Below are 23,614 nucleotides of genomic sequence, written 5' to 3' on the forward strand. Positions count from 1 at the left end.
TGATCGCAAGATTCAACCCGAACTAAATGCAATCTAGATAGCGTCTTTTTAGATAAACCTATCTTTATTTTTTATTTTTAATGTGCGACATCTATTGCTAGTCTAGGATGAATATTTCTGCTAGTCTAGGATGAATATTTATTTTTTGGAAAAACTTTATTGAGTAAAACCTCAAATTGTAATATTTCATTATTGAAGACAATATTAGCGATTTCTAAAAAAAATAATGTTTCTTGGAAATATTTGTTAGTTTTCTGTTTCATATGATGCATACCTGTTATTTACTGCACCATTTAATACGGTCTCCTACAACTACGACTAACCACATCCGATATTATTTTCGGTTTTTCTAGCTTCGTTTCATGCAAGCTATAATTTGTCCAGGGAATCATGAGCCGTATCATGAATCATATAATGAACCTGCACAAAAAGCGACTGACCAACTGCATGAAAAATACAATTAAAGCATTATTTTGATTTGGTCCGTTTGAAATAAAGCTATAGTACGTGATGAGTAAAAAACTATCGCTGTAAATTCTCATACAAACTAATATAACAGTAAACGTAGATTGCAGATTGGCGCATTTTACCAAAAAATAAAAACTTTAAAAGATTTTACGACATATTTTTACATTTAGAAGGTTTGCAATTTGTCCCGGCTTCTAAAATGAATAAAATTGACGCTTTTGTTATATCTACATAACAGTTTTGAATTACCTAGTTATTTAATTAAATAATTTTATGATCTTCATAGCGGTAATAATTTTGACAGTTAAATTCCAAATGAAGGGCAAAACATTATTCGTATCGTAAGAGAGATGAGGAAGTTTAAAGGGTTGGGAAGTACCTGATTATTCAGGTTTTTTCACTAAGCATAACATAATTGTTTATACCTATCTATTCTAGCTTTTTTCTGATTAAGTCGAAAAAATCTTGTTTTTTTTTTTGTTCATTTGTCTGTTCTACTGGTATTTTAATGGAGCCTGCTCTAATGAGCTAGCAGCATTGATCACCGGTATACCGGTGCTCGTTCATAAAACTCGACGGACAAGAGCAGAACAACCGTTTATGTTGGGCATGCTTCGCGAGAACGGGTCGTTTCTTTGATTCGTTTTGTGTAAGTCGGCTCGTATGTGGAACAAGCTACCGGCATCTGTTTTCCTCCTTCATATAATGCAGGCCTTTTCAAGACATGCTTTAATATATCGATTCCAACAGCCACTATCTCAACCCGCCTCACAACGCTGCACAACTGAGTGGCGACAGAGTTACATACAGTGTTCATAAAAATACCTAAATAATTCAGATACATCCATATTTCAGATTTCAAGGCCAATGAGAATATCATTTTTTTCGTGCGATTGTATTGTTTTTAATTTATTCAAATTTGTGTAATTATAGTGAAAACATTTTTTTGATGGTTTTTTAATCTTTTAACAAAGTTGGGACAAATAACAGATCGATGGGTAGATGAGCTACATTACAATTTTTTTTTTGTATTTTACCTTTTTTACAAAGAGTGTACTAAACATAAGTCAAATAGGTTTAGATTTCCTGTTTGGGTCGATTATAGCTTAGAAAACGTGTAGAAAAATAGTGTGTCAGTGACATGGTGTAGATTGGTTAGGTTAATGCATTGTGGAAATGATGCAATAAGTTAAACCTAAGTTTAGGTCGGGGGTAATACATCAAACAAGGCAAAAAAACGTAAATTGTGATCACGCAACAACGTGATAGAAGATAGTTGGACAGTGACGTGGTCGTTTTGGAAGAACTTGCGATCTTAGAATTACCTGCTTGCTAAAAACAGGTTTATTTATTAATAATCGTGCAAGTCAATGTATTTAAACTGATTCTCGGGACAAATAATGAGGTCTACATTGTTGCTAATCTTTCTATGAGCGTGTTTTTGTTTCCCTACGCTCGAGTCTCTTATCAAATAATATTATCTTCGCAATTTTATATTGCAGTGGCCTCCGTGGTTGAGGGGTAAGGCACTTGACTTGCAAGCTGGAGGTCGTGGGTTCAAATCCTGAAGTGTGCAAATTTAATTTGATTAATTTGTGTTATTCACAAATTACTCATTGAAAATAATGGTTCCATGATAAATCAATACAATGACAATTCAACACAATTTTAAAAAGTGATATAAAATCATTAGAAACGATGAAAAAAAAAAATTTAAACCTAACCTAACCTAACCTACTTAACCAAGTTAATAATAATAATAATAAATTCTTTATTCCAGGATGTGGGGAGGTTAGTGCAATCCCACACATCCCATAGATGAGATAAGTACAAATAATATTTACATAGAGTAACATAAATAAAATAAATAAAAAGAGATTAAAAATATTAAAAATGAAATTAAGTTAAAGCAGAGAAGCACGGGAATCCAACGGATCTAAGATTGTGGGAGCAAGTATCTTTCTCCAATGGTCTTCAATGCTCGATCCTGAAGTCAGAAGGGATTCTATGATAATAGTGTTTCTGGAATGGTTTATCCTTTCCCTCAGTCCTGCAATCCTGGTTCTTAACAGAGCTGTAAATCCTGGAACTCGCCCTTCTGTTAACATCGAGGAGGCACTGCAGTGTCTGGGGAGTCCGAACATCAATCGGTAAGCGTTATTATATTGAACCCGAAGCCTTTCCATTGTTCTTTTCTTGAAATTAGCCCAGAGCTCGCATGTGTACAGGGTGGTGCAAAAGGCTAAGAAGAGCGTCCTTTTCACTCGTGGACTACAGAGCCGGAATCTTCTACTGAGCATGTTACATTTTATACTCAGTACACGCCTCTGCCTGTCAATATCTTCATCATCCGTTAACTTGTTGTTGATGATATGTCCTAGATATTTTGTGGTTTCTACTGTTTTCAGAATCTCACCATTCAAAAAGACTGGGGGAATGTTTTTTGGGCCTTCCCCGTGTTTTATGACCAACAGTGCTGTTTTTTTCGCATTATAGATCATGTTGGTTTCGTGAGCAAATTCCTCACAGATTTTCAGGAGAATTCTTAATCCCCGTATTGACGGTGCCATCAGAACCATATCATCTGCGTAGCTCATATTGTTAACACATAGACCTCCGATGTGGCAGCCCACTCCAGCATTGTTTAACCTGTGGGTTAATTCGTCCATGTATAAGTTGAACAGTACTGGGGACATACATCCACCCTGTCTGACCCCGCTTTTCAAGAAATAGGGTTCTGAGAATCCATCTTTCCACTTTACAAGGTTTTCCTGTTGACGATGCCATGATTCGAGAATTTTTACCACTTTCCATGGTATCCCTCTTTCCTTTAGTTTTTTCCATAGTAGGGGATGGGAAACTCTGTCGAATGCCTCACTAAGATCCAAAAAGCATACGTAAGTTGTTGTTTTTCTTTTCCTGTAGTATTCCAGCGTCCGTTTTACGCAGAATATGGCTGAGTCCGTGGAGCATTCTGTTTTGAAACCCATCTGATTGTCTTTCGTTTTCAATTGGGGTCCGACTAGGTCTAAGAGAACTCGTTCAAATATTCTGGCGGTCGCTGTGGCGATGGATATCGGTCTGTAATTTTCCTGTAAAGTTATGTCTGTCAGTTTAGATTTTACTATCGGTATTATGATTGTCTTTGTCATGTCTTTGGGTAGATAACCACTCTTTATGATATCGGTAAACAATGTTGCCAGTAGTTTCAGAATCGCTACCCCTGCATGTTTGACGTGTTCGATACTTAAGCCGTCATGTCCTGCTGATGTTCCGGATTTCATATTTTTAATGGCGGTTTTCACCATGTTTGCAGTGACTATGGGGTCAATATCATCATAGGCGTTCAAATGCGTTTCGTTTGAGGAGATGGTTGGCGTAGTAGTCGCGAAATGTTTTTTGAAAATACTTAATAAAGAAACACATAATAAAGTTTTTGTTTCATCACTTTCCATGACTTTATATAACTTTTTAAAGATGTGATGAATTATCATTTTGATTTTGATTTGCGGCACGGTATGAAACGTGAGACCACCCGTCAGTATTGAAATATTGATTGAAATGCGAAATATTGGACGAATAGCGAGCAGTAGGTATTTCCTAAACTCCCGACCTTCTTCCCAAATATATAATGTTTATATATCTATTTATATATTTATATAATATTTTATAATTTGTATGTATATGTATGTTTATTTTCTATCTTCCCATAAGTATATATTAACATAAAAACAGACACACACACACACATCTCAAAAATGCAGAACATCATATACCGATGTTACTGAAGGCCGCAAACGTTTCAAGTTGACGTTCGGCCGCTCCTTCCTGGGTAAGGTTTTCTGCGATTTTCCTTACTCCCAACGGCAAATGCGGAAGGACTCCAACAAAAGGGCGCAGCCAAAATTTCCTCCCCATTCCCAACACAACACAAACAGACACGTATGTAGTATATGGCCGCTGTAGGTCGCCGCTGGTGCTGATGCTGGATGATGATACATGCAATTTTAGTAGGGTTTTTAGGTAACAAATTTTTTCCCTACCGAGAAAAATACAAGGCCTCTAAGTCTATAAAAGCCAGGTAATATTTGAATAAACCCATATGAGGTAAAAATTGTGAGGCGCATATGACGCCGTTCTATTTGTATAAAGAACATTAACTTTAAATTCAGTAAATTTAAATGATTCACCACTTCATGGAATATAAGAATCTAGAAAATGAAAAAAAAAAAAAAAATTGATTGAAATGGCTTACCCCGTGTTTGGTAACTAGTTCTGAATAGCCAGGTCCACTTCCTTATCTTCCTCGACCCCATCTACTTCATCTCCCTACTGCCTTACAAAATGCCCCAATTGGAGATCCCATAGTCTCACTGGCTCCAGACGCTTGGGAGCAGTTGGGACTTTTTTTAAATGTTGTTTGTTGAATACTTTTGCCAGTTAATTGTTTTTTCTTTGTTTCATTAGAAGTTTCAGAAAAATAATAGTAATATTTATTATTTATGCCAATATGTTCTATGTTAAATAAGCAGGTGACAGTGACAAGTGTCCCCATGCTATGACCAGGGACAAGTGTATCCATACTGTGACTAAGTTTGCGTGATTTTTTTATATTTCTTTATTGAATCTAATTTTTTACAGTTTTTATAGCTTAAATAAAGGCACAATCCGTTGAACGTTTTCCTACACGTGTTGAGCCGGCATTATTAAATCGAAATCTACATTTTTACAATTACGTCAATATGTTATTGCAATAGTAATGGCAGCCCGTATGGCTAATATGTACAGATAAGCTGCGGTTCAGGCCTGGCAATTCCCGGTACATAATAATATGGGGCTGTGGAAAGATAAAACAAGATTTTACAGACATTCTTCATAACAGATTGAAAAAGAATATGTAATCCACAGGAACGCTTTAGAAATAATTTGAGCACGTGGGTAGGTACTCGTAAACACAAATACAGCATTGTGTGAAATGATTACTTCAAATTAAATATATTTCTCATGTTAGGCATTCGATTTGAGTGTTGTGATATCGTTGTCACTAGCTCAGAGAGTTCGATTAAAGTCAGAGAAAAATTAACTAGTCAGAAGCTGAGCGTACCGTTGTGTATTCAGATACCTACTATGAAAATTTACAACATTTTGAAGTGTTGAATCTGTACAAATTTTAGAAGTGACCTGTTGGTTTGGGTGGTCTCAAAAATCAATGTTGATAGTCACTTGACAAGCCCTTGGCTTTGCGGTTCGATCTTGCACTGGCCACCCGCTGGAGTAATGACAGTATTATTCTTAGAACACTCAACCTGTTGTACAAAATGAACTCTAAAATAATAAATAAACTCAGAACATTGCTTATCTCTTCAAGACCCAGATATATTCACTCCTCCCCCTCCCCACTAAAAGACCACCCGCACAGGATACCTAAAGATAACTTTGCCATGCTTAGGTTGTGGAAATAAACATCCAAGGTTGAGATTCTTGTGCGATACTTACTCACATTAAAAAAAATCTCAAATTGGGGTATGTTGGGAAGCCGAACGAATGGGAAGAGGAAAAAGTTGTAGAATAGGAAGGTTTGAAAGAATCTTGCAATTCAGATCAGGTTGCAAAACACAGCTAAAGCCATTTCAAGCAAAGTTCCGTTTCTGGATACTGGTCTTTTACCTGGCCATACCGCTGAGAGAAGTTATCTACAACCGGAGCTATTATTATTGGCTAAAAATAATGTTTTCATTTTTCTTACCAACAATTTGTGGTGGAATTCCATGATAATAACATATTGAAACAGTCTAAAACTTTTTACCGACATCGGTTTCAGCTTAATATATCAATTCAGTTATTCTTTTAACTATTTTCCCATATGTTGTGAATATAAACCGTAGTTTAAAGAGTACCGGACTGTGGATAATTGTGCCAATAAGTGCAAAAAAAGTTTAAAATTATTTCAATATGTCACTAAACATAATGATTCATTGTCCTAATTTCCCAGATACTATTAGTTGTAATATTGTTTGGAAATGCATAGTAGAAAGTTGTTTGTACAAAATAATATTAATATTATGGTAGATCTATTATAATATCTCCTGATATTGTGTAGGAGAAGTGAGAGCCTATTACCTCAAAGCAATACAATTAATCGCCCATTCTGAACCAAGTGCAAGTGCAGTGGGTGGAGTGACTCAATTATTACGCAAGGGATAAGTACCACTATTTGGTGCATTCAATGGAACATGTATTTCATAATGGGCAAAAGTAATTAACTTTTCACCATACATACACGCCTATCTGAGAAAGTTTAACATTACATAAATATTTTGGATTTTGGCTGACTACCCAGATTGGAAGGCACTCTCAAGTAGATTCGAAACTTTGTTTAAAATGGCTTATGCAATATTTTGAATTACTACCCAGATTCGAAAACACTCTCAAGCAGATTCGAAACATCGTTTCAAATGGCTTATGTTTTTTTTATTTTATTTATTTGGGAAAATCAACAGATTATTTACATATATAAGAATAAACTAAATAATAAAGATAAAATCCAATAACAGATTTTCACTTAAAATTATAATAATAATAAAAAATATTAAAACAAGAAACTAAGGGTTCTGTACCCGTGGCCTGAGAAATTTACAAAAAATACAAAATTGTAAATAATAAATAAAAAATAATAACAGATCTAGGAACACAAATAATATACTAATAACCAGCTAAATTTCAAAAATTTAAATTTAACTGATATACTAATAACCAACTAAAATTCAAAACAAAATGTATTGTAAAATTTCAACACAGCAGCAATCAATAACACTACACAATAGCAATAATAACAATATAATAAATGTATACCTACAACTAAATTGAACACATGAGTATAAATTGGAAGGTAAGTAACTGGAAAGGATTCAAAGCAATAACATGATAACTTCAAGTAGAATATTTAAAATTATTTAATGTTAGTTATTACATATCTTTTAAAGGTTCCTAAATTACTTGAGAATATGTCCATATCATTAAAATTCTTATTAAATATACTACAGGCTCTGAATATAAACGCATTTTGTCTTATATTAGTAGAACATTTATGGAGATGAAAAAGTGATTTTTCTCTAGTTCTAACGCTCGGAACTCTAAAATTAATTTCAGACAGAAGGGGAGAACAATCAATAAAGCCATTGATAATTTTATGGAGATATATTATATCTGCGGAGTCTCTTCTAGTTTTTAATGGCTTAAGTCCATAAAGGTCCATCGAGCTGTTTAAGTCAAGGTTTGAATTTAGTTTGAAATTTAAATGATGGACAAATTTTCTTTGGATGGCTTCAATGCGATTTATGTAAATATTATATTGAGGATTCCATATGTATTTTGACTTACTACCCAGATTGTTTTGTTTCAATTGTCTTATCGAATAGTTTTGGCAAGATTGAAATGTGTGTAAGTGAAGTTGAAAATGTCAACGGTCAATGCAGCATCGTAGCAGTTCAGTCTCTCTTTTGGTTGGCGCGTTCTGTTAGACCAAAGATATTAGAAGAACGAGATGTGCTATGAGCAGTTCATACTGTGTGGAATTGTTTTGCCCAGTGTCGCCGGTTTTGTTCACCAATACTACTGCACACCTTCGCTTACGCTAAGGTATTCGCACTAAAACATAGAACTGATTTCTGTGCGTACACGTCCCGATAGTATTCAAAGTACCCTAATTAGGTAGTACTCCGCCTACGGTCCGGCGGCCAACATAGCATATCTCGTTCTTCTAATATCTTTGTGTTAGACACATGGAGAAAATTTACTGATATAAAATACTGTCTGTGCCTTTAACGAATGAATTGACAGAGTTTCTAACAAAGTATAAGTTAAAAACGAACGTTTTATGAGAACGGTGGAATACGTGTTTGTACAAATACTGATGTTGTATTCCGTCTTGATATGTATTAGGAAAGTACACGTGCATGAACACGTGTTTCGAGATATTATGAATGACCAATATTTTATCAGGATATTGGCATACCTACATCACTTTTTAGGAAGGATCATTTTTCTCCGCGTGCAGAAGTTCTCGCTTTTGGAGTATAAACTAGTGAAGACTTCTCAAACTATCATATAGAAGAGTTTTAACTGATATATTACTTTTATTCAAAGTTATAAAATCTCTAATAACAACCATGAATTATTGGAATTATTTTATATGAATGTACCTGCCAGACAAACTCGAAGCAAAGACACTTTTAAATGTAACCTCAACACTAACTACTCTATTTTGCTGGTTTGCAAAACACAAATAATAATTGTATGCATATACGAATATAAAATGTACATACTTACTTTATATTTCAATCCAGATAGGGTGTTAATTAATAATAAATAAATAAAATATTTTTCAGAGGGCTTCTAAGGTCGCATCAAGATTCCTGTTATGAACACATATGTATATTCCTTCAAATAAATTTACAAACATATATATTATTAATGTGAATACCGCACAAGAGTCTCAACTTCTTCCAAGCGTCTGGAGCCAGTGAAACTATAGCATCTACAACAACTATGTGGCGGAGCTGGGAAGGAAATTGGTAAGAGGGAGGTGGGGGAGCACCAGATCTGGTCACCAAACACGGCTAAAGCCATTTCAAGCAACGTTTCGATTCGGAATGGTGGTGACGATACCTACTGAGAGTATCTTCCAATGTTTAACGTGCTACAAGTATAGATACCATATATTTTTTTTTAATGAATAAATTAAAATATGTAATAAAATAAATTTTACTTGCGCACGCCGGTATTTGATTGCTAGTCGAAAGCCTTACTCTTCGACCACGGAGGCCGTAAAAATACATACCGTCATAATATTTAGGTGACTCATAAATCTCTTTTGCACTCATTTTATATCGAGGATATTACGGTTTTGTTTATAAAATATCGGCGCAAGTAAGCGATGCTGTTGAGAACTATTGAAATTACAATTTTAAACGTGTGGTAACTTAATTTTGTGAGAATCACTGAACCAGATAGATCGAGGCAAAAAAAGTTTTCTACTAAATGAAGTATATCGTTAAGTTTTGCTGTGTGTAGAAGCATTTACGTTGTTCGCTTTCCTGTGACGATAATAATACAATATTATGTCATACCTCTCAAATAATTTGCAATGCATAACTTTGTAAACTATCATATTATAATTATGATTGTTATTACTTTCGGGTCATAGAATGTCGACTCCTATCTCCCTGTTTATGGTAGTTATAAAATTATGTTATCTTTTGTTAAAATTACTTCAAATTTTTTTATCTTTTGTTGTTGATGGAGAGTATGTTTATTTAAACAAAATAATGTTTTAACTCAAATGAGTTTTATCAAACAAATTAACATGTGATTTCATTAATATTTTTATGATATAATAGCGCATACCCGTGAAAAATCACGGGATAGTATGAATGCGCTAGAAATATGGATGCGCTATAGCGTACTTATCTCGTAGAAAAGTGCTCCACCATTATCACGCCAGTAGTAGTAGCAGAGTACTCGGGTTCCAGAATTGGTAGTTTGCGGTCGTTCGGTGTTAGGTTAGGTAAAAAAATGGAATAGTTTTGTCTTCATCTTGTTACATCCAAATGGCACAGGCTAATTTATCAACAAATCAGTTTCAATTTTGAAAATGGCAGTTAAAAAAGTTATGCTATACGTAAGTACTTTATTAAATTTTTCAAGCTGTCTTAATTCTAAAATATTAATTGAAAGCGAAAGATCTAAGTTTAATTACACCAGAGTTACAGAAACGCTTTATTTTTAATAAGCATTGAATTTGAATCGATTGCCACTTAAATTTGCCATACAAACACTTCCTATTTGGAGAATGATTTTTAAATTCAAAGCAAAACTTCTAGAGTTTATTGAACGAGAGTTACCGATACGTAACCGAAGTTACTTTTTCAATAATGTTATAAGTGTAAATTGTCTAACCCGAAAAGGATTGCTGCTGATAGCCCATTTTGTTATTATTAGATTCTTTGAAAAGCACTGCTGTGATTTTCTACAAAAATGGAAAGAGAATTAAAATAGATTTATTTACAAGTGAAAATCCAGATTATAAAAAACCTTCACAGTGATCCCCTGTTCAGACAACTGAAAAAGCTCCCGGCGCGGCGCCTTTTTTCTACCTAATGAAAACCATTGATAACAATGGCGACCATTCGTGACACTTTTTAGATTCTGTCATTCGCAAAAAAAGACCATCATCGGGTGCTGTTTAAATCCAATGTGAGTGCAGCTGAAACCAATCGGAAACAATCCTTGGGGAGTAAAAATTCAATTCACATTGAACATTCTGCAATTCATTGTCAAAATTTGCTGTATTTTTTTATGACATCAATCATATACTTGAATATATACACACTACCTATTACATATTGTACTTACAATAAAAATTATTATAAATTTTTTAAACTATTATTTGTTTTAAAACTATTATTTGTAAATGTATAATTCAGTTTGTTTGGGTATTTTGGCGTAAAACTCAAATTTAAGATGCGAATGAAATGACTGCGTAGCCGTTCCTCTTAAGTGTAGATTATTTTAGGCCGAACAAATATGGTAGAATGAGTGGTTAGAGAAAGCTCTGTCTTACTTAAGGCATAACATTTTGAGCTTTTGTGGTCTTGTGTATCTGGAAAAAACCTCAAGAATCAAAACTTATTTTACCGGCCTAACCACTCGAACAATTTTTGACATATTATGTGGCATGTTTGCAAAACCTATTGAGCGATCGGTTGCCATAATATGCCAAATTTATTGAACAAAAAAAGGAATAAACTGCGAATTTCTTTGTGGATTCATTGGAATAAAGCCGCAGTTGGCAGTTCATATATTATGTTTCCAGAATAATATTTTAAGGAATGATATTTATTAAATCGAATAACCAATTTGAAAACATAGAAACCAAAGCTCAAGTGCTTATTTGATAAGTCTCTATTAGATACTGTACAGTAAAAATAATAATTCTTGAAAATTGATGACAATTATCTAAAATAATGTCATGGCTACGCGACTGACCAGGATATTTTCTCTTTCATTGTTTATAGTCAAAAATGAACACTTGCACCCAGCAACCGAAACCAATCGATTATTCTTGCGTTCATTACCAAATTATAAAAGTTAATATTCGTAATGTTAAAGTGAAACTTCAGTAATTTAAAAACGAATGACAATGTACAGATTACTTGTCGCAACGAATTTCAATTACTATTTACAGTGGATGTGCAACTGTAGACGACAATGCTGAAAATGTTGTTTTGCAATTTGGACACAAAGACGAATTAATTGACCATGTTGTAAGAACGTTAGATACTGTGGGACTTGAAAAAAACTCTAAGAAATATGGAATCGTTGAGGTAGGTGAAATGTTTGCGAATTTTCACGAATAACTCTAACTGTGTGGCTATCGAAATTTACTTTTTCCGAACTTTTAAACGTATGGTTTCCACTAATTGTGGTAATAATTCATATTTATATCATCATGCAAATGAAATTTACATTTTTATTTTAAAATGTTAATTCGTGCTGAAATTCCAGTAATGTTTGGCTTCAACACAAAGAGAAAAATTATTCTGTTAAAATAATGACAGATGGCCAAATTCCTGATAAAATATTATTCACCGAGAATATATCAAGAACACGTGTTCTTTTCCTTATATTTATCATGACGGGGTGCAAGAATATCAGCATGTCAATATCAATATCAGTATTAGTATGAATTCGTGTTCCACCATCCTCATAAAACATTCGAGTTTGACTGTTACTTAGGAACTCTTTCAATGCATTCGTTATAGGCCTGCAGTCCCATTTTTAAAAGAAAAATAAATAATATGACCAGATTTTCAACAGTATTTCATATTAGTAAGTTATCTCCGTTCTCAACCATATCTTTTCCTCCCAAGTGTCATAGCCATGTGTTTTTGTTTTTATTTAATCCACTTCCAGAAAGATGATAATCCAAAATTTATCGCATAAATGTAACATAATGTTAATCAACTTTTCAGAGGGTTCTTAAATTCTACTCTACTTATTAGTAAAATACAAAAAAAATGTTTTCAAATAATTCAAAATAAAATTTTGTTTTACGCCTGATATGCACAATGTGAAAATTAAAAAATATATATATTTTTTTTATTTATATTACTCTCGTAAAAGGAGTGCGTTACTCTAAAAATGTACTTGCATAAATAAATAATTTCCTGATGGTGGTAGGGAGGTAGGAGATGTAGTTATTTCGTCATATAGGTATTATGTTTTTGATAAAAACAAATAACTAAAATACAATTCTTATTTATTTCATGATAGTTGTTTTTATTATTTTTGATCGCACTACCACCACAACTTCTTTTGAGCTGTTGGGTAAAATATCCCAAGATGTTACGTACCTACATACACTACGATACGATTTTTCCCATTTAAGTAGCTATAATCAGTTCATACCGTGCAAGGGTCTTTGAAAGTACTTATCATTTCTAGCAATCTAATTAACGCACTGTCACCACAACTTTTTCCTGCACAGATAGATTTTTATTCGTTAGTTGCTTATTATGCAGATGAGGATCGATTACATATCAAAATTACACAGGCATGAATTTCACGTACAAACGTAACACTATAAACAATACAAAGTATTTAAATTAAACATGGACAAAATTACCTATGTAGATAATTACACCTATTGGAAATTCTTCTACTTGAATTAATTTTATAAAAATTTATTTAGAACAGATATTTTAACCTATTAAAAAAAACAGATGTGAATTATTTTATTAAAGTTAATGTAATTCTCTCCATTCATACTTTCGTCCAAGTGTAATTCAGGCAGTGTGAAATTGGTGAGTGAAATTTCTTCTTGATACCAAGAAGATTCTGCTGTGATACAATCATCACGTGGAGATTTATTTAGAACAGATATTTTAACCTATTAAAAAAAACAGATGTGAATTATTTTATTAAAGTTAATGTAATTCTCTCCATTCATACTTTCGTCCAAGTGTAATTCAGGCAGTGTGAAATTGGTGAGTGAAATTTCTTCTTGATACCAAGAAGATTCTGCTGTGATACAATCATCACGTGGAGATTTTTTTAGAACAGATATTTTAACCTATTAAAAAAAACAGATGTGAATTATTTTATTAAAGTTAATGTAATTCTCTCCATTCATACTTTCGTCCAAGTGTAATTCAGGCAGTGTGAAATTGGTGAGTGAAATTTCTTCTTGATACCAAGAAGATTCTGCTGTGATACAATCATCACGTGGAGATTTATTTAGAACAGATATTTTAACCTATTAAAAAAAACAGATGTGAATTATTTTATTAAAGTTAATGTAATTCTCTCCATTCATACTTTCGTCCAAGTGTAATTCAGGCAGTGTGAAATTGGTGAGTGAAATTTCTTCTTGATACCAAGAAGATTCTGCTGTGATACAATCATCACGTGGAGAGTTTTGTTTTGTTTCAGTTTTCACATATTGTCGTCAATTATCTCCGATTTGTAAAGTTAATTCTTCATAGCTGCCCATTTTGTGAACAAATTGCAAGTCTAGATTGTTTGGTCTATGTGTTTGTTCGAAGTTATAAGTAGAGAAGATGGAACGAAACCACGTACCCATACATATCTCTGCAAACAATATTTGCTAACAACGAAATTTATAATAAACATTGTAGGTTCACTGAATTTACCACGTATCATCTCAATAAGAAACATTAATAAGTAATTTTATACTAATACCGATTACGTCAGTTGATGCTGTTTTTTGTTTATTTTTTGGTTCGAGAACAGCTCAAGGTCAAATCTTTAAATAGTATAAAATAAAGTCGCTATCCGCATCTGTCTGTTTGTGCCCTTAGTTATTCTGAACTACGCAACGGATTTTGATAGAGTTTTCACTATCATTTAGAGCATTTCTTCCGATAGGTTTACATATATAATAAATGCACATTATAATTATAGAAAGTAGAGAAAAGTGTATGTTTTATAATCAAGAAGTAAAAATATATTTTCGGACACTACATTGCTAAAGCTGGCTAAACCACATGAGATATATCAAAATAATGTACCACGGAATTGTATATCTTAAGAAGGCCTAAAAAGTCCTTGATGGTATTTGTCTATCTAACGCCGGTTTCACGTCAGCTAATTGCAAATAATTGAAGGTTGTCTACGATTCCGAAAACTCAACACTTGATGCTTATTATCTATCTGCCGACGTAGAGTTTTTACGTTTTTTTATGTGAATAGGTTGGTTTGTAGGAAGATTGACTTCGTCAATTTTAATGTTTTTCTGTTTCGATTATTTTGTCCCATAGACATATATCAATTTTTCAATCTGGACGGCTTCTCCATAGACCCATAAACTACTAGACCTATTTCTCTGAAAATTTCAAGGTTTCTTCTTATTAGTGCCAGTTTAAAAATTAGTTTGATCGCGAAAGATTTACGTTCAATAAGGTACGGAATTGAAATGAAGTATTTCTAATATAATAATGGCATAAAATGTACCTAATGTATAAAATGTCGAGGAAGCCCAAGAACAACTAAATTCATTATCTCTGCACTTGAATGACATACGGAGTCGAAGTGTAGTACTTTTTAGTTTTTTAACGGTAAGAATTTAGATTTCATTGTACTATACACGAAGTGAATGGGAAAAAACGTCGGGGATTTATTAACATTAATGAAAAAATTATTTGTTGTTAAAATGCACATACATGATGAACGAAGAAAGGGGTGTAAAGAGAATGTATGACGTGGAAGATAATGGTATAAGACGTCGGGGACGCCTCAAAAAGACATGACACGATAAAGGGAAACAAATACGTATGTATGGTTAAATTAGACGTATGTGATGAACGAAAGAGCTATAAATATAATGTATGATGTGTAAATTAACTGCTGAAGAAGTTGTGGAGGCCCGAGGATGTGCGGTAAAATGTGGCATGTCATGTAAGAAGAAAGAGGGGCGTAAAGAGAATGTGCGACATGGAAGTGAAAGGTAGAAGAAATCAACGATGCCGGAGGAAGACATGGTACGATCAAGTGAAACAAATACTTTTAAAAAGTAAACTTTTTTAATTCTATCATTACCATCATCAATGCACCCAGTTTTCAGATAAACTAGAATTCACAACATCAAAACTTTACTATAAACCATTAACATCAAAACTCAACCTCAAAACTTTACCATATATTTTATAAACCAACCCTAAGCAATGACACACTGTGTGGACTTCAGCTAGTATATAAGTATAATATATTAAGTTTTCTCAAGTAAAATATTTATTCCGTGGCCCGATATAAAAAAGCATGTTTGCAGCACATTTTAAGAAATTTCATGTCCATGAAAAGATTGAATATATTACACAACGATCAAAGTGACAAAAGCGTAATATAAAAAAAATTGCAGCTAGTGAAGTCTGTTTATTTTATACGTCATTGATGACAAATTTCTGGTGTCAGGACACAGTTATTATACCTTTGATCGTGAAAAAATTTAAAATAAATACCACAACAATATTTTATACCCTGATGTCGAAAGTACAGAAATCTGGAAAAACTTATAACAAAGACCTTCATTTCATTGTATATCCGCCCAAACCTGTACAAGTTTTATCAGGAATTGCAGACGAATAAAATACAGTTGAAGATAATAAAACTGACTGCAAAGAAGAGAGGGACGAGGACTAAAGCCACGAATAATTTCTTTAAAACTACAATTACAACAGTGTAGTAGCACAACCAACATTAAATTAATTAACATTATATAAATTATCTCTTAAAATACAACAACAATAACAAACCGGTCAGAAGCTGAGTTGGATTCGCATTTGGATCCCACCCAGAAGTCGCACGTTTAATTCCTCGGCTGACTAAGTCCTCCATCACAACACAAGCAATATTTTTCTCGTACTGTGATGGTAGTAGGAGATTTTTACATATTGTCAGGTTATTCACAACCTAACAACTATAATACTTCCGTTTTTATTCATTCATCTTTTTTTATCGAGAGGTTCATTTAAAGTTTTTTTTATTCGGCTGAAGATTTAACCTTCTTCCCCTGAGACCGGGCTAAGAACTGAGCTAAAACCCAATTGGGTGGGACCGACATTTATTTCATATATTAATTGCTGTAATGTCATCCAATTTCAGAAATATGCGTACATGTCCGCGTGTGTACTCGTGATGGCCACAAAAATATATGATAGTAGCGATTATTGAGTTTTAGCTCGACCAAATGTCGGAAAGTGGTTTAATTTCCACTTCATTTGTATCATAACAAAAGTGAAATTCGCGTAGGTGTTTTTTTACAAAATGAATATAATTGTATGTTTGCAATTTGATTTTCAATTACATGCAAAACAAAACAAAATATAAATTAAAAATAGTCAAATTTTATTTTACTCTTATCTCAATAATAGCTCCCAAGGATTTAGGCGACTATTGCGCTGAGCGCTTCAAATGTCCAAATGGCTAAATTTACACGTCAAAATGTATAAATAGATGAGAGTAAAAAACATAATTTTTATCGTCGTAAACTTAGCTAAAATTTTATGATACGTACACCCTCGAAAACGAAACGCGAACCCTCAAATTATGAGAAAGGGATGAAGTAATTGCAAACGCTACTAATACTTAATACTTTTCATGAAATAATATATATTATGCTCTTCACTGCCTAAATATAAGAGTATTAAAAAACCAAATTACAAAATACCTAGAAGAAAACATATTTATCTCGGATAACCAATATGGATTTAGAGAAAAAATAGGCACAAAAGAAGCTTTGGCATGTACAATAGATTATATACATAACAACTTAGATCAAGGGTAAAAATGCATAGCGATATATCTAGATTTAGCTTAAGCCTTTGACACAATCTGCCACAATTCTCTTTTAAAAAAATTAGAAAACATGGGTATCAAAGGCAAGGAACTCCAACTATTAAAAAGTTATATGAGTAACAGAACACAACAAGTCAAAATTAACAACCATACTAGTAAACCACTGCCGATTACATATAGAGTTCCACAAGGAAGCATACTAGGGCCCGTTATTTTTACTATTTACATAAATGAACTTTGCAGCATGAAAATTGACGGTTAAATAGTTAACTATGCTGACGACACAGTTTTGCTCTTCAAATCTAAGAATAAGAATAATGTATATAACATAGCGAATTTGGGAATCTCGCAATTGAAAACATGGCTAGACTCAAACATACTTACACTTAACATATCAAAGACAAAATTCACAACATACAGTATAAATAGCACGGGACAGCAAAAAAACAACGAAAACACCATAAAAATACACGAATGTTTAAACACCAACATCTGCGATTGCCCTCCTTTAGAAAAAACAGAACAAATAAAGTATCTAGGGATCGTAATTGACCTTAGATGGATACCTCACATCAAACAAATCACAAATAAACTTCTCAAAACAACACACATTTTTGTAAACATAAGAAACACATTTAAAATAAAACAATTGAAAACAATATATTTTACATTTTGCCAATCAATAATAGAATATGGAATTATTGCTTGGGGAGGAGCAACAAACTCGGCTATCAATTACATAGAAACCGCACAGAAAACGATCTTAAAGGTAATACTAAAAAAACATAGACTGACTGATACAGACCAAATATTCCACAGCTGTGATGTACTAGATATACGCCAATTATACGTTAAAACACTACTAAACTACATTTTTGACAAAAATAAATAAATTTTAACATACACAAAATAACACTAACAGACCAGTTAATAAGCGTACAAAGAAAACATAAAAACTCCGGCAGTAAATTCAAGCTTTGGATAAAGACACTACCAATACCATCCTATAAAACCATTCAACAGTGTAAAACTTGAAATTAAAATTGAGGAAAATAAAAATAAATTCTCACACAAAATTAAAAAATGGATTAAAGAACAAAAAAGACAATATTACCAAAATTTCATAGCATAAAATAAAAATAAAGCCTACACGTAACACACAAAACCAATAAAAACACACATCACTCACAAACACACAAGATTATATTTTAAATGTATTATTTTCTCTTTAAATGTATTATGTAGAATCAGATACTTGAGTCGGGCCATGTCAAGAGTCAGAACAATAGAAGAGTATGTATGAGACGATGTATGAATGTGAATGAGGCAAGGAGTGTGTGCCAAGACCGAGTTGTTTGGCGGTCCGTCCTCTCTGCCTACCCCTGCGGGGAAACGGCGTGATGGTTAGTTAGTTAGTTAGTTATGTAGATTATATTTTCGTATTATAAAATGAAGGCCTCAGCACGGGATCACTGGAAAACTTGGAAATATAAAAAATATTGTACCAAATAAAAAAAAAATAATGTAGCCAGTTAACGTTCTGTTATTTTGAAGATAAAGTGCTTAAAATTTGATCAATCCCGGAATACAACTTTAGATTTGTACACAAATCAATTTATAAGCCCGTTGTTGCTCTAGCTAAACATAGTCAGTGACATTCCTCTTTTTATGAAGTATGCAACATCTTAGTAGTGTAAAGCCATTCTCCTCGGGGTGTGACATTCGAAAATTTACTAAAGTGCGCACTTATACAGAATGGCGATAAGGTTTAAATTCCTGGCTAACACCCGCCGCCAGTTTTAATTTATAGGTCCTACACACGATCCAACTTGCACAACCCAACATATTGAACCGCTAACTGAATTGTTATTATTCCGACTGCCCGACTAAGGAATAATAATAATTCTGCAGCGGTTTTTACTTCCACACAATCCGACCCGACACAGATATATAGTTTTCCGATCAAAATCTAAAGGACTTAATTTTTCACACTAAACAATTAAAATACATTCGGAAACAAAGTGGAAACACAACGGAAAAAATTGAGAGATTGTTACTAAACATACATATAGTTTTGTCTGTGTCCAATCGTTTTCAATTGGAAATCTTTGTTCAAATGGACAATAATGTGCAAAATATCTTCAAATTTGTCAATTTGGACAACTTTTTGTCAAATTGGATAAATCCAACTTGCAAAACATCATAAAACTATCCGTAAAGAATTTTTTTTATCCAGCGAGACAATTTTTTTCTGCAAAATATCATCAATTGTCTCCATTAGTTTCAATTTGCAAAACATCGCCAAATTTAACCATTTGTCAAATTCTTTGAACAATCGGACAATTCCAATGTGCAAAGCATAGTGAAATTTGATAATTTCGGACATTCTTTGACAATTGCTAAAGGTATTAACGTTTACCACAATAATTTTTATGACAGAATATTTCATTCAATTTCTTGATATTGCGGATTCATTGGCAAAACAAGGAGTATCCAACCCTCTCGTTACCCTCGGAAACCACACTCCTTTATCCGACTTTTTTTAATTCTCAAAGATAGATCCCGCAATGTTTGGTCAGAGTATTGACATATTGCTAGTCAATTCAAGGCAGCCTCCTATGCATCAAAATAAAGGACTATCCCATCAAAATCGTGGTTTTAAAAATTGCCCATTTCTCCCAACATGAAATTTTTTCACTTATTCGAATAAAGATTGGACATTGTTACGTTCCCTCTCATCTTTTTAAATCTCATGTGTTTGACTCCCCAGATTGTACAGTCTTGAAGTCTGAAGTTTAGATCACATATTTTTTGGTTGTTATTTTCTTTTTTATCAAGCTTTATCTAAAATTACCTGTCCTCCATTAAAAATATCATCTCTTCTGAATTCGACTCCAATCTTCCGCATAATTTTATAAGTTGTCCATCAAAATTGATACATTAATTCACCTTCCCTTTCTCCATAATTTGAAATGATTGCCTAGAACACCCGTGAAGGTTGAAAGCAAAAAATTAAAAAAAAATCACTTTATACAAATCTTTTCAATTCATAATCTCCAAAAAGGCTCAATGGAAGTGATTCTTGTTTTAAAAAACGTCTTAATTAGTACATTAAATAATTGATTTATTTCACTTAAAAAAACGCGATATAGATATGCCCGTAATCTACAACCATTGGTTTATCTGTACAGTGAACATTATAATAAACATTATATTAAAATTACGTTACTCTTTATATCTCGGGTTACTACGGGTATTGATGATAAAAATAAGTAAATTAATTCAACATCTGCCTTGGCCGTCGAACAGATAAACCATATCTACTAGAAACGCTCTCCATTTAGATTTAAATTGAAACCAATCTCGCCATAAGATACAAAACCATAGAAGAGAGACAGATCGCGTAGTGAATTGGTTATAACGGAGAAGCTGTAGTTATTAAGCCATTGGCGACGTTGGTTTCCATTCAAACCTACATGGAAGGCGTTTCTAGTGTGTATTATTTATTCAGTTCCGTAGTCATTACACTAGTGTGTATTATTTATTTATTGCTGTAGTCTGTTAGTCATTCAATGACTTGCAATAATAATTGAATAGTGGTCAACAAAATTAAGCTTGCCATTCCAGCAAACATGCAACTCTATCAATTTACTGTTTGTACATGATGTCTGTAAACTCGTAGTACAAGTAGGAAACTGGCGAAACTATATCACATTTGGAGTCGATTATAGTGCATATTTTTTATTTGTGCTTTTGTTTTTGAGTAAATTGAGTCCGAAATTGCAATTTGTAATGCATGCCAAATGTAGCTAGTGCCAATGTAGTGTAGAGGCTGGAGTATTATTGTAGCAGGTGAAGGTCGTACACAATAATGATACGTGATCTTGTATTGATATTTATTGGGGAACTGCTTGTAACAAAAGAGGCACACAACTAACGTGCATCGCCTTTTATAAGATCTTGCAAGCATTCATCTCGCTTGCACTCATCCACATTTGTACAGACATCACACAATTAATTAGGTCAAATTTAATAAAATCGGTCGCCAGGTATTATTTTACTATTTAATATTTTTAGAATGCGCCGAAGCGTATACAGAGCTCCACAAGTTTTTAAAAATTATATGCTCAGAGGGAAACAATTTTTTGTGGATATCCAGATTCACTGGTTTTCCAATTGAAACACGTGTTTCTGGACACCGTAAACATAGGTGACTTTGACTTTAATAGATTACGGTTAATTAATTTTATAACCATTATTAAAATAATACAATAAACTGCAGTTGTATTGTATTAATTGAATATTTATTATAAAACGGTGACTAGTTTAGTAAAATACTTACCCTGGTTAAATCTGACTGTATGACGGCACACTTTCTTATAAATTGAAAAAATATTAGCAGAACGTTTTCTGCAAAGCTTATATTTAGTATTGCATTCTGCTGTTTTCTTAGATTAGGTATAAATAAAATTTTATTTTCTTTTAGAATGAAAAATAGCAACTCAAATAATATTATATTGATTTACTTTTGGGGTATTATGCCGTGTTGCGCTACCTCCCTATTTAGCCAATGTTTCGGACAGCATTACAGTGTCCATCATCGGGCAGATGGAGAACTCTGGAATGCTGTCTAAAACGTTGAGTAAAGAAGGAGATAGCGTAACACGGCATAATACCCCAAAACTAAATCACTATAGCACTTTTGACTGTGAAAATCTCAAATCATACTTTTTCAAAATGATTTGTTTTATAACATAACGTTCGGGATTTTCTTTTGAAAAAAGAGCAAAAGAAAACGCTCTACAAACGTGACCAATGCAAAAAATATAGTTGTACTTTGCAAAATGTCGCTTTTTTGAACTGCCGGTTATCGTTGGCCAATTTAACAAAAGTCCACGAAAAACTCCGTGGAACTTTCACAGACCCTTTTTTTTACGTGTGACCCCAAATCTCCCACAGTCATTTGAAACGAATATTGTAAGTAATGGTGACTCGATACACCATTATGTGTGAAAACGAAGTTAAAAAAATGGATTCTATGATAAAATTAAAATAAATTCTTAAAAGTAAAGGCCGTACAAAAAAATGACTTAAGACTATCGCATCCCTAACCGGGATTGTTATGAGGCTGAAGGTAGTGGGGAGGGGAAGGAGACGGAAAAGAGGAAGGTGTGGGAGTATCTGGCTATCTAGAGCTGGTCACCAAACACAGCTTAAGCCATTTCAAGCAACGTTTCATTTCTGAATAATGGCTTCCACCAGGGTGATACTGAGAGTAAAGTACGTGATTATTTCTGCTCGGAAAAAAATCTCATTAAAACGTCTACTTGGACATTGACAATTTTTAAATGGCCGGTTCTCTATTGTTTGGAACATTCAATAAAAAATGCATTTCAGAAAGGTCAGTACCTTTCATAAAGATTAGTAATGATCCACCAATTATTATTCCTTAATGGCGCCCGAAAACTGTCAAGTTGGCAACATTTTTACACATCTGATTAGAGTATACAAAGTTAGCGCCATCTTTTGAATTCTTCTCAAAGGAAAATAATACTCGTTAGGTGATCAATATGGTTGTTTAACAGGTGAAATAGTAACCAATTTCGGTTTTTCTGTATTTTTTCAACATCAAATTAATTAAATATTTTGTGTAGTATCATTTATAAAAATTTTGCAAAACAACGTTGCACTCAAATATCTTGCCTCTGTTTTATATAGCATCTGATAGGTTGAAATAGAGATCATTCTTCATCAGATTCTTTCATACGGATTTCTTGTTTATTAGAGGTTTTTTTAGAGGTAATCGTGTCTACCAAGCTCAATATCAGTATGCGCTCTGGACAGAGCTAATGATCTTTTTAAAAATATGTTTTCAGATTACAGAGGAAATAAAAAAGGTTATGTTACAATATGTATTTAGAACTTTATTTAAAAATTGTGCCATACACACATAAAATTTTAAATAAGAATACTTTGTTTGATTGATATAGTACCTAAAAACTATTCGTGGTAGTGAGTAACACTTCTGTGTGCACTTGAGTGTTGAGAATCAAAATTTAAAAAAATTATTTTCCCCACATTTTTTCCACCATACTTAGACTAGTTTGACTTCTTTGGTGAGTGTTCATTAGTAAGCTACGTTAAAAATCACAGTTTCTTTGACGATTTCGTTTAACTAACTCTATTCTTTTTTTAACATTCTAACACCAAGAATATTGAAGTCGTTTATGTACAACCATAAATATGTCAAGCTAAAATAATATTGAAAAAATTT

Source organism: Hesperophylax consimilis, chromosome 14 (genome assembly GCF_061612785.1).
Source record: "Hesperophylax consimilis isolate HC1 chromosome 14, BYU_Hcon_1.0, whole genome shotgun sequence".
Taxonomy (NCBI): Eukaryota; Metazoa; Arthropoda; class Insecta; order Trichoptera; family Limnephilidae; genus Hesperophylax; species Hesperophylax consimilis.